Source organism: Empidonax traillii, unplaced genomic scaffold (assembly GCF_003031625.1).
Source record: "Empidonax traillii isolate 1590-97213 ecotype Southwest subspecies unplaced genomic scaffold, ASM303162v1 scaffold24:size2376012, whole genome shotgun sequence".
In the NCBI taxonomy this organism is placed as follows: domain Eukaryota; kingdom Metazoa; phylum Chordata; class Aves; order Passeriformes; family Tyrannidae; genus Empidonax; species Empidonax traillii.
In genome coordinates, this window is record NW_020955217.1 from 2,016,776 (window position 1) to 2,028,296 (window position 11,521).

At 38.0% G+C, this 11,521-nt stretch overlaps 1 long non-coding RNA gene across 1 annotated transcript in view; it reads left to right on the forward strand.

The window, feature by feature from the left end:
- LOC114068334 overlaps window positions 1-6,879 on the forward strand; it is a 40,316-nt gene extending 33,437 nt beyond the window's left edge. The window contains exon 3 of the long non-coding RNA XR_003573570.1: window positions 6,704-6,879. This is a non-coding gene — a long non-coding RNA (uncharacterized LOC114068334). The remainder of the gene's footprint in view (window positions 1-6,703) is intronic.
- Window positions 6,880-11,521: the final 4,642 nt, after the last annotated feature.

An 11,521-nucleotide genomic window follows, 5' to 3' on the forward strand; every position in this document is an offset into this window, starting at 1 on the left:
ATGAAGCCTCTGTTTTTTCTTTTCAAAACAAAACCAAACCAACACATAATAAAGGGCCTCTACTGCAAATATAATTGTCTTGCTCTTTTCCCCTATGTGTTTTACAGGAGATGGTTCTCTTGAAACACTGTAGTGTTCAGCTTGCTGGAGGCTGAGCACAACCATAGCAAGATATACTCTTTTCCCTTCAGACTGATGGAAACCTGATGAAGAACATTTTCTAAAAGTCTCCCACTATCCCTCATCCCTTATGTGCAGATGTCAGAAAAATTAGGGGAAGAAATATCTTTCTATGACAATAGAGGATTGTGAAATTTTGTTTCCCTCCACTTATCCTTGGACTTGATCCTACTTCAGCTGATTGTAGTTATGTGCTTGCAGATGATTGAAATAGGAATAAATTCTTTCTGTTGAATAAAACTTTTCCATCAATGTGAAATTCTCTAATGACAGAATTTCACATAATTATATGGGAGCTATACTAGCAGAAAATTTAACTCCAAATCAATGAACTCATCAGCCTGTTGTTTGCCCCTTTTTCTTCTGAAGGTAAAGGGCTAAAGGATTTTCATGTGCTATTTAGTCTTGTATTAAGTAACTCATTTTCTTTCTGTATGGAAATTAACTGTAATTGTGTGTTTATTCATTGCATGGCTAACGTACTAGCCTTAACATTTTATAGGGAAGACAATAACTTCTCAAGCACTGAAATGTTAATTCATGGGTAATACTATATGCTGATACGAAATAGAGTTGATGTGTCGAATTTTCTGCCACCTTTGTTCCTGCCTGAAGTTACAGATTCTTGCTGTAAGAACCTGACATAGCAGTGCACCTGGAAATATTTCAGAATTTCCAGCACGAAATATGAAGCTTCTGTATTTGAATGATGTCTTTCAAAGATTAAAGTCTGGTGACATGAAATCTTATCTCCCCAAAATTAGAACATGTACTGAATAGATTCTACCAAGCAGCTATTCCAAATTTATTTGGAATGATCATTTAGTTTTTTGAAAGGTTTGTTTCAGAATTATTGTTCTCTCCCCCAACATTCACCCTTAAAATGTTCACAAACATCACATCCTGATGAAGGGTGTAAAATAAGATAGCTCAATTCAAAATAGAATAGACATGAAGAGAATGGGAAGAACCAGGATGTAAGAGGTTGGGGTTTTTGTTTGTTTGGGATTTGTGGGGGCTTTGGGTGTTTTGGTTTCAGAGATTTGTTTGGATTTTTTTGTTTGGATTTTTTTGTATGCATTTGTGTGTTGTTTGTTTGATTGGTTTTGGGTGGGTTTAGTTTGTTTGGGGTTGTTTTACTTTCCATTTGGGCATATATCTGGCAAGATAAAATCAATTTACTGAACACAAAGATAGAAGAACTGCTTGTGCATGAGCCATTCTAATATTGAACAGTTCTCAAAAATAGGTCTCTGGTAGATGATATCTTTTTATACACTCTGATTTTCTGCAGCACAACTACAGAATCACTGTGTCTCTAGGCTACTGCTTTATCACTAGCACATTAATCCTGCCAATGTCTGTTGTATTTTGTGCCATGGAAACTGATGAGAGAAAATTCAGTGAGCACAACTTTTTGCACCCTTTTTCCAAGCTTTTGACCCTGGCATCCTATGAGTTAGTTGAAATGATTGAAACATACAGGTAAAGAAAATCTGGAGTCTGAGCACCTCCTGAGGCTGGTAGTGAGACACACAATCTTTTATTTTCTGTTGAAATCTAGCCTATTGTAGAAGTTTTCTTATAAGCTATTAAATAAGTAGTGATATATGGAAGCTACAAAACCTATTAAATGGGATTCATGCATGTAATTTCCTTAAAAAATACTAAACTAGCCTCTGGATCAGGAGAGAAGCCTTCTGCCCATAAAGAGCCTTGTGATGGTGTGGTCAAGGAGAGGGTGATGGAGTCAGCAGACAAGAGGATGCACCTCAGATGCCACTCTTTGAGTTCCAGTTTTTTCTCAGTCACATCAAATATACGATAGCGGTTATTTTGGCCAGTCCATATTTCCCTCTTACTGCATTTTTTGAAGCTGTAGTTGTAGCTGGGTAGCTGTGTGCTGCAGCAGCAATGCCCTTGTGTAGGTGAGATCCTCTCTGGGCTGTGGTCACACTGTGTGGTGCTGCCACTCGTGAAGAGAGCAGCTGGTCCCCAACCTGGGACTCAGACCAGTATATAAAAATGCTACAGGTTGACAAAGGGAGGTTCTGTGGCTTGTTTGCTGTGGTGACAAAAAAAATATTGAATTTATTTTACACACACACACACACACACACACACACACACATACAAACACAGACTCTTCAGTAAGGATGTGCTTGAGGAAACAGCTGCAGGGTTGTCAGGAATCCCTTACAGCCAAGCTGAAAGATGGGAAGATGTTTTCTCTGCTTCTGAGGGTGCATGCTCTCCTTCCTGAATTCTTCTAAATCTTCCTGTCTTATAAAGAACATTCTCCCTTGAGACCATAAAGATACTTCAGAAGAGAGTGCTTTCACCCCCTCGTTTTCAACACAGTACATTTCACCGAGGATGAAGAATTTTCTAAAGATCTTCTCTCTTTTTAAATACAAATTATCCAGCAGTTGAACTGTGTGTTATGCTAGCAATATAGCCAGTGTAGATTTCCTTTCAGATAGAAAGTGTAGCTTTCCATCAAGAACATTTTGTTTATTTGTCAAGTAGAATTGCCCCTTCCTAGCCTAGGGTTATGAGAAAATATTTTTGTTTAAATGGGGAGACAAATAAATAGTTTCCGTAGCCTTAACTCATAGAACTCTAGTTTAAGGTTTAGTGCAAATGTATAGTCAAAGTGGTGTTTGCTGAACGCCCCTTGTTAAAACATTGGCAGTTCATCACAAATTCAGTAAGATGCCAAATGTCTCCCTTAGCGTAAAAACGTCACCAGTCTGAGAAGTATGGATAATTTCCAGTGTGAGTTGTTAGGTATTGAGATGATATTGTTGATATTATTGATATAATAATAATAATAATAACAATAATAATAATAATAATAATTACTACTAGTACTATCAGTTGGCTATGATTTTTTTTTTTTTTATTAAACCATACCTTTAAAAATCAGAAATAAAGGCACAAAGAGAAGCTTGAAACTGAGGTTATCTTCTTTACTGGTATTTTCCCCTTTAAAACCAGGACACAGTGACTGTTAGATCCCTTCAGAAGTTACAAGAAGTACATCCCTTCTGATGTACTTTGTGCTTCTGGGAAGTGGCATTCCCATTCATACATGATCTGAAAGGTAGGTCTGAATTCAGACCCTTGCTCTGTAGGTTTTGCACAAGTACAACTTCAGATTCGTCCTGCGTGGGCAAAACCATATTTTGGTAAAAATGAGCCTGTAACATTCATCATGGCTGATATCCTCTGACCAGGACACTGGGTATTAACCCAAGGATGAAAGAATGGCAAAGTGCAGTTATATTCTTGGAGATTTTTTTTTTGTTCAGTTATTGCCTGTCGAGGTAGTTGTAACCAATGTGAGCTTGAGCAATCTCAGGACTGACAGGTTTTTCAGAGATCAAGGTGATGTTATTCTACCATTGACTCTTTGATCAGGGTCTGATACTACTGAACTTCAGCCTAACTCAAGGGAATATGCAAACGTTTCACTACTGAATCTGAGTGTGGTCAGGAAAACAGATCTTGCAAATTGATGTGTATATCTAACTATATCTGCACTGAGAATATGAAAGAGTATATATGATCTAAAAGATAAAGTTGGGGCATTTTCCATAATAAAAATGCTATAAAATAGCACATAAAATCGGGAAACACTTTGAAAGAGGCTGACACAAGCTACAGATCTGGCTGGGTTCCTCTGTATAAAATTCTTTTGTCTCATATTTACAGAACCCAAATTGGAGAAAAATAATTATCAATAATTTATTGCAGATTTTATTTTTCCTATTCTTCTTAATGAATATTAGCTTTTTGGCTGCAAAAAGGTGATTGGGAACTAATGTTTTGGCTACTGCCTAGTTAAGCCATTCTGCCTGTGAATGTGCTTATTCTATTAATGTGGCTACAGTGAACAGAGTCAAACACCTGCAGCTTTAAGAGAAGTGCTAGTTATCCTTTGGAGAAGAAAAAGGGACTCTGGTTATGTGACTAATGTGATTTTCACTGAATTTTTTTACACTGTTTTTTTAAATGCTATATGCCTGACTTTTGAGAGAGGCTCCATATTATGCAACAAAGCATGTGAAAACTGAGCACAGAAAGTTATTTGACATTACTGCTGTCTACTCAGACCTCAAAAGGTTATGTTTTTTTTCTAGCTCCAATACTTCCAGACCTGTCTTTGGAAAAGTCTCAGATGCTTTTGTGTGGTGCAATGGTCACACCCAGTGGCCAGTTGGGTTAATCACATATGTGTATTCCCTATGGATACCTCAGGCAGATTGTTCCAGGAATTTCTTCTTATGTACTATGACAGCTTGAAATCTAACTCGATAACAGAAAAACAATGTATGCCCACCTTCACCTCAAGGTTCATTCCCAGAAGACCCTGGCTGATCAAAAAGGAGGTCCACATCATTCATGAAATGAATAGCAAAGAGATGATGAATCCCCCATGGAGACATTCTTAAAATTAGGACTTTTGACTATAATGAGCTGGTGTTTTAAAAGAATGATTCAAGGACAGGCTGAAATAAGAAAACCTGTACTTTTCCTTAGTTTAAATTCAGCTTTCTTTAAGCTGTGGAAAGCCTGAAACATTTTCCTGATTCTTTTTTTTTTTTTTTTTGGCATTATCAAGGTAATTTGAAAAAAAAAGACCATTTTTCTTTCCCATAAACGAAAAATGTATGGAAGTGCAATGGATAAATCGAAAGAGGTGCATACACATAACCTCTCCCCCATGCTTTCCTCCTAGTCTAACTACAGCATCCTTTATTAGCATCACAATGACACTAATGTTTTCTTTCTCCCAATGTAGACCATTTTGTCAAGGTCCTGTTTTCAATTAGTGTCAGCAAATGACACATGGGTGGGAATACTACAGGAATGTTCAGTGGAGGTACATTGAAGATGCTGATTTTGGGATGGGGGAAGGGAGAGCCAAGTTTCAATGGGGAAAAAAGGGAGTGACTACTCTTCATATAAACCCTTGCTTTAATTCTCCTGAGGACATGGATGTTAATTCCCTTCCCACATCACAGTTGTGCAAATGGTCTCCTCGAAAGCATTGAATGACAGAGTAGGATGCATTTACAGAGTGTCAATCCATTTAATAACCAAATCACAGAATCACAGAATCATATAGATTGAAAAATACCCCAAAGATCATCAAATCCAACGTTTGACTGATCACTACTATGTCAAATATACCATAGCACTGTTGCATTCAGTCGTTTCTCGAACACCTCCAGGGATCATGGCTCTACCACTTCCCTGGGCAGTTTGTTCCAATGTTTAACAGCCCTTTCCATGAAGAAGTTCCTCCTGATGTCCAGCCCAAACCTCCCCAGCTCAGCTTGAGGCTATGTCCTCTCATCTTATCTCTAATTGCCTAATTGGAGAAGAAGTCAGTGCCCACCCTTCTACAACCACCATTCAGGTAGTGGTGGAGAGTGATAAGGTCACCCCTGAGCCTCCTGTTCCTCAGGCTAAACAACCCCAGCTGCCTCAGCTGCTCCTCATGGGACTTACCCTCTAGACCATTCACCACCTTTGTTGCCCTTCTCTGTAATCACTACAGCAACTCAATGTATTTCTCAAACTGAGAGGCCCAGAACTGAGAGGCCCAGAGCTGCATCATCACCAGTGTTGATTACAGAGGGAATAGCTAAGTTATTTGTTTAAACAAATTTAAATAGCTAAATCATCATTACTTATTTTTATCAGTCTTGCCCCAAATGTTTTAAAACACTGCCTCAAAGCCATAAATGAGTAAGATTTTTTTCTGCTTCTTATCAGTACCCTCACCTTCCTTAGAACAGACAATATCTGTCAATTTCTACAGATTTCTTTTATCTACAGCATCTGCTACTCAATTCTGCTTGCTGCTTTTTTTTTTTTTTTTTTTTTTTCCCACTGGGAACTGGACAAAGTTGCTTCCTTCTGATATGAAAAGTTCTACTCCATCTTCAGCATTGCTGACTGGGTGCTGGCACCTGCAGGAACTGTACCAAGGCTTTTATGATCTTTTTCTACTGAGAAGCTTCTATACGTTTCCTGGTTGAGATGCAGACTTTGGATACTGGATTTGAATATACTGACAGTAGTCTTGCTTTACTTACTTTTCCCTCATACTCATGTAGTCCATGGTTTCCTGGGGCTTCCCAGACCACTTGTTAGACAAAGTGGAAAAGATATTCATCACAGATTTTTTAAAATAACTTTGAATTCCTTTTTCTTGGTGAAATTTCCTTGTACTCTGAGATTACTGAAAAAATCCCAGCATGGGACACTGCGGACATTCAGAAAACGACACCACAAATTCTTATTTTAATCAAGACAGTCAATTTGGAAACAACGTAGGATGAATTCTTGGATCTCAGCAGTGGGTTGAGAAGCTTTCTGTCAGGAATCTCCCCTAAAAGCTTATACCCTAAAATACTAGAGCTATTTCTGTACTGGGTTTTCTTGCACCACACAGCCTGGAGATATTCAGTGTAGAAATTTGTGCTCACTTTTCGTTTTTGCTTTGCAGGTCACATTTAAATGAAGCTTCCACATGGGATCAAGCTTGACAAAGAAGAACATTTATACTTTAAGAAAAAGAGTCGGCCTGCTTTTTGTATCAGTTCCTCTGTTGGTTTTTCAAGATGCAGGTGAAGTAAAGGCACTTTGTCAGGTCTAGTTTGTCCCTGAGTTCAGCTTACATTCAAGAGTCGACCAAATATTTAAGGAAAAAAAAACCCTAAATTTAGTGGAAGTTTTTTTATTCAATAAAAATAAAAAAAACTTAACATGCTTTTCTGTGCTGCAAAATAGTGATGGTGGATGGGAATCATATAGGAAAATTTTGCATAAACAAAATGAAACTCTTGATGCTGCTTTCTCTGACTAAATTGATGGAAGCTAAAACATGTTTCCCTACTTTTACTCTGTTGATGTAATCCCATTTCAACTCCAGTTGATATGTAGGTCTATTTATGTGAAGTTCCAGCTGTTATTTAATGATTAATAAGAAATGGAAAAATATGAAATTATTTGTAAAGCTCTTGCTAGCTTCAATGACCTCATATAGGAGTAAATAAATATAAAAAGGAGTAAACAGAAGACAAACCTGTATGTGTTGCACTGTTAAATAAAGTCTTTATGTGTTTTATGTTTCCAAAATAGATATGATATGTTTTTTTGAATGGGACTGACCCATTCCTATTGCTAGTATGAAATCAGATTTAGTGGAGAAATATCCAGTTACCCGAGCCCCCACGCTGTGTGGTACAGATGAAAGGAGGAGTCCCTCTGAACTGACATTGTTTTCAGCAACGACAAGGTCTAGCAGGTAAGGAAGGAATGATTGATGCCCAGCACTTCCTCTGCTCTCAGAGGAGCATGTTTGCTGCACATACCATTACATACAGGGTTAGGCCATGGGGATCTGCATATCCCCACTTTTAATCTCTTTTCCCTGTTCCCACCCCAAAATAACTCTCTCTTTTCAGGAGGAGAAACTGGATCAGAAGTCCAACAGCAAACAGTACTTGCCTCATGTTTTCCTAGGACTGACAGTAGGCACGAGTTACTGTCTATGCAGAGATTCCCCAGCATGGACTTTTTGCCTGTGCAGTGACAGGATCAATGCTGTTATGGTCTGTGAAGCTGAAGGTCCACCAATAATGAGAGTGTATTACTTCTGCTGAGAACACAGCCATCGTGATTGCAGGGAGGATTAAAATCCTGTCAGGTCTGAATCCAAAATGAGGTCAGTGGGAGATTTCTGAGGCATACCCTTCGATCCATGCTTCAAGGTCTGTCGAGGGTGCATTCAGGTGTGCCAAGGTTTGATGCACTCTGGTGCCTCCTGAAATAGTTATGCCATCGCCAAGGCAGGACCACTGTGATGGTATTAAATATCCCATATGGAAGCAGTCTTGCGACCTCATCCCCAAAATTATACAGGGTGCAGGGGATGCAACAGAAAGGTTGTAGCAGGCTGTAAGAACACAATGACATTTATAAAACATCCAGTCTCTCTCCTAAATATCATCGAGGAAGCCTGGGCAATTTACTTTTGTTCTGTCTACCACTCAGACCAGGCTCATAATTTCTGTGGTAGGGGCGTGACAGCACATCACTGGCATTAATGGTGTCAAACATGTCATATGATGCATAAGCACATGATTGCATGAAATAATTAAATGGTAACTTCCTGAACTCATTTAGCTTTTTCCTTTGCAATAAGTTAGTAAATAGCTGTTGCACTTGCTGCATGAACCTCCAACTGAGGATCCCAACCAAAGCAAGGGACCTTTCCCCCACAAACAGTAATTAAGTCACACAATGCCCCTGTGCTGTTTGTTACACAGCAGCTTCTCTTACTTGGATCAAGTTTGTTCCTATCACTTTGAATGCAAAAAGCAGTTGATCATTTCATCCATGTGACTACAAGGGTGACTGTCACAGCTTGCAAAGCATATGGTAGTTCTTGAAATATCAATAATAATCTCTAAGTAATGCAACTTCGGGTTGTAGTCATCTTTTATTATCACTCCAGTCTTCCAGTAGCTTCCTCCTGTCTCTCCCTTTTAAAATTTTTGTCTTTCACTATTAAATGAAACCTCCTATAGCCAGTGATTACATTATCAAGGATTACCTGCTGAAAGAGATCAAAACTGATCAAAATAAAGGCTATGTTATTCTGAGCAAATTTTACTTATTTTGAGGGGCTTAATCAAATTAATTAGAGGATGAAATTAAACAATAAGCAAGTAATGTTGTAGGCATTTTGCAGCTGGGGACACTGAAGTTTAAAGAGGAGAAAGGGAATTGCCACAGGTTTGATGTACAGACTGAAACAGAACTGAATTTTCTTCTTGAAGGCTAAGTGCATCCCTTACAGATTCTGAGTGGAGTGGAGCTTGTAAAGTGTTTATGTAAAATCTGTGGATGGCAATGAAATACTTTTTGGTCATCATTTTAAAGTTATATTCTATTACATAAGGAATACAATTCACTGTAACTAGAAAGTAATTTTTCTTTAGACATATTCAAAGTATTCCATTTCCACACTGAAATTAATTAAAGATTGGGCATATTCACAGCATTCCTTAAAATTTATGTAAGATTTATTTGAATCATTCTTTGTTCTAAACGAGATGCCTTGCACACTCTGCCTGTTATGGGATATTGATAAGGTCTGTTTACTAATACAAGGGCAACATCAAATGACTCCATATAACATGACAGATTTGAATGGCTGCCTAGTTAATTCAGGTGGCAGAGTGAATGACTGGTCAGCTAATGGAAATAACACGGGTTTACAGGCAAAATGAAATGGGACAGCAGCAAATGTGCGGAACTGTCTACTTAAAATGCATATTATTTTGGGAATAAACGAGTCAACCTAAAGGTACAGAAATAATTGAAATATATTCCTGGTTTTGTTCAGTGAACTCAGAAGCTGGATTTCTGAGTCTCTGAGCAAAGTAATTCTCTGACTTGTGCAAGGAAGGGATAGAGTGCTGCCATATTTAGTTAGCAAAGCCCATTACATTTATTTCCTGGACAGGTGAGTGTCATGGCCTTGTGACTAGTTGTGCATTGCTGGTAGAGACCTTGTGTTGTGACTGTAATCAGAGCACTTTCCCTGTGAATGAAATTAAAACCATCTCCAAGGGAGCTGGTTCTCTGGTCTGCTCTCAGGTGTGTCCATCAACACAAACATTTCACTCCAACTTACCAGGGCAGTTCTAGCACAACATGATGTCACAGTGGCTGCTTTGCAAGTGAAATTATAGTTTTCTTAGGCGTGGTGAAAACAAAGGGCTGATTATTTTGCCTAATCATGCAAGACATCTGTGTGAGCCTGGAAAAGATGAGCTTCAGGGGAGCCCACACTCTCCTTTGTAAAGGATGGGGAGGGATCCTTTATCTTTGTATGATCTTTTAGACTACAGGATAAAAATGGATAAAACTGCATGTCTGGCTAAAATAATTTTTAAAGAAGTAGTCTGATTGTGCCTGGCTCTTGTGTGGGTACAAATGAGAAGGAAAGGCATAATGTGCTTTCTCTGTGCTCTTCCCACAGATTCAGACTTATTACACCTCTCTTAGGTATCTCAAAGTGATGTCTGCTCAGATCTGAAAGTTCTCCTGAGCTTCTTTTATACTCAGTGAAAAGAAATTAGAGGGTTCTTTTCTCTTCTAAATGAAGCATATCTTTACAGGTCATCTAAGATGAGCAAAACCAATCACCCTGTGAAGCTGAGTCCTTCTTGACATCAGTACATAGACTAGAGTGACTCATATTTAGGTAACTATTTTCTAAGAATAAAAGTTAGATGAATTATAGGCTAGGAATAAGGATCAAATCTTTCATTATTATGGAAAGTAGAAATATCCAGAAAGGCTCAGTTTAATGGAATAATCTTTTGTATCCTATACTTTTTGTTGATAGGTCCACAGTCTAAGGAATATATCTTTCCTATTGATAAGTAGGTTGAGACATAAGTCAACAAAGTAAAGTGCATAGGTTTGCAAGCATGACTTTATTTCAATAGAAAACAAGCTCAGTGAGTCTGAGCCCAATGTTCATGTGGCCACAAATCCAGTTCTTGGTCATTTTGAAATTTTTCTAGCAATACTAGGGTGATGTGTAAAGATAAACTGAATCAGAAGAGCTTCCTCATGTAGCTAAGAAGAGATAACACAACTGAATTCATAGAGCCCAGTAATATTTTCCTACCTAGAAAAGACACATTTCTTAGTCCAACTTTAAAAATAAGTACTAAGATACCCATCTTTCTTTTTTTCCCCTTGCTATTGTTCACTTCTGAATATGTAACACAGCATAACATTCTCAAACTATAATCTGCTCAACATTATCTAATTGCATCTGTCATTTTACTCTGCAATAAAATACTTCTGGGGAAAAAGAAATATGGAACTTAGCACTTGAGCTACTTTTAAAAAAATTGCTTCTGATTTTAAATGTGTAGCAATGACATTTACCTGCTTAAATTTAAAAAGCAAAAACAATCTGCATGTTATCAAGCTCATATGTAGTTATCATCTGTAGCTCATATGCCACTGTGTAGGTATACTTTGTTCAAGTGATTCTTAGGGCAGAGAGGCTCTTGTACAAGAACTGAGCTGGAGTCTATATCTCTATTTTTACTGTATGCTTTAATCAGCCTATGGACTGCCTATTTGGTATTGTTTAATTATTATTCCTCTGAATGTGCTAATTGCACTTTGGCTGTATAACTTGTAAATGGGAGGGGTGCCAACATATTCGCTAAGAAACATCTTTGTGCTATCCACGCCAGCTTCCTAGAAAATACATCCAAAATGGTTATTG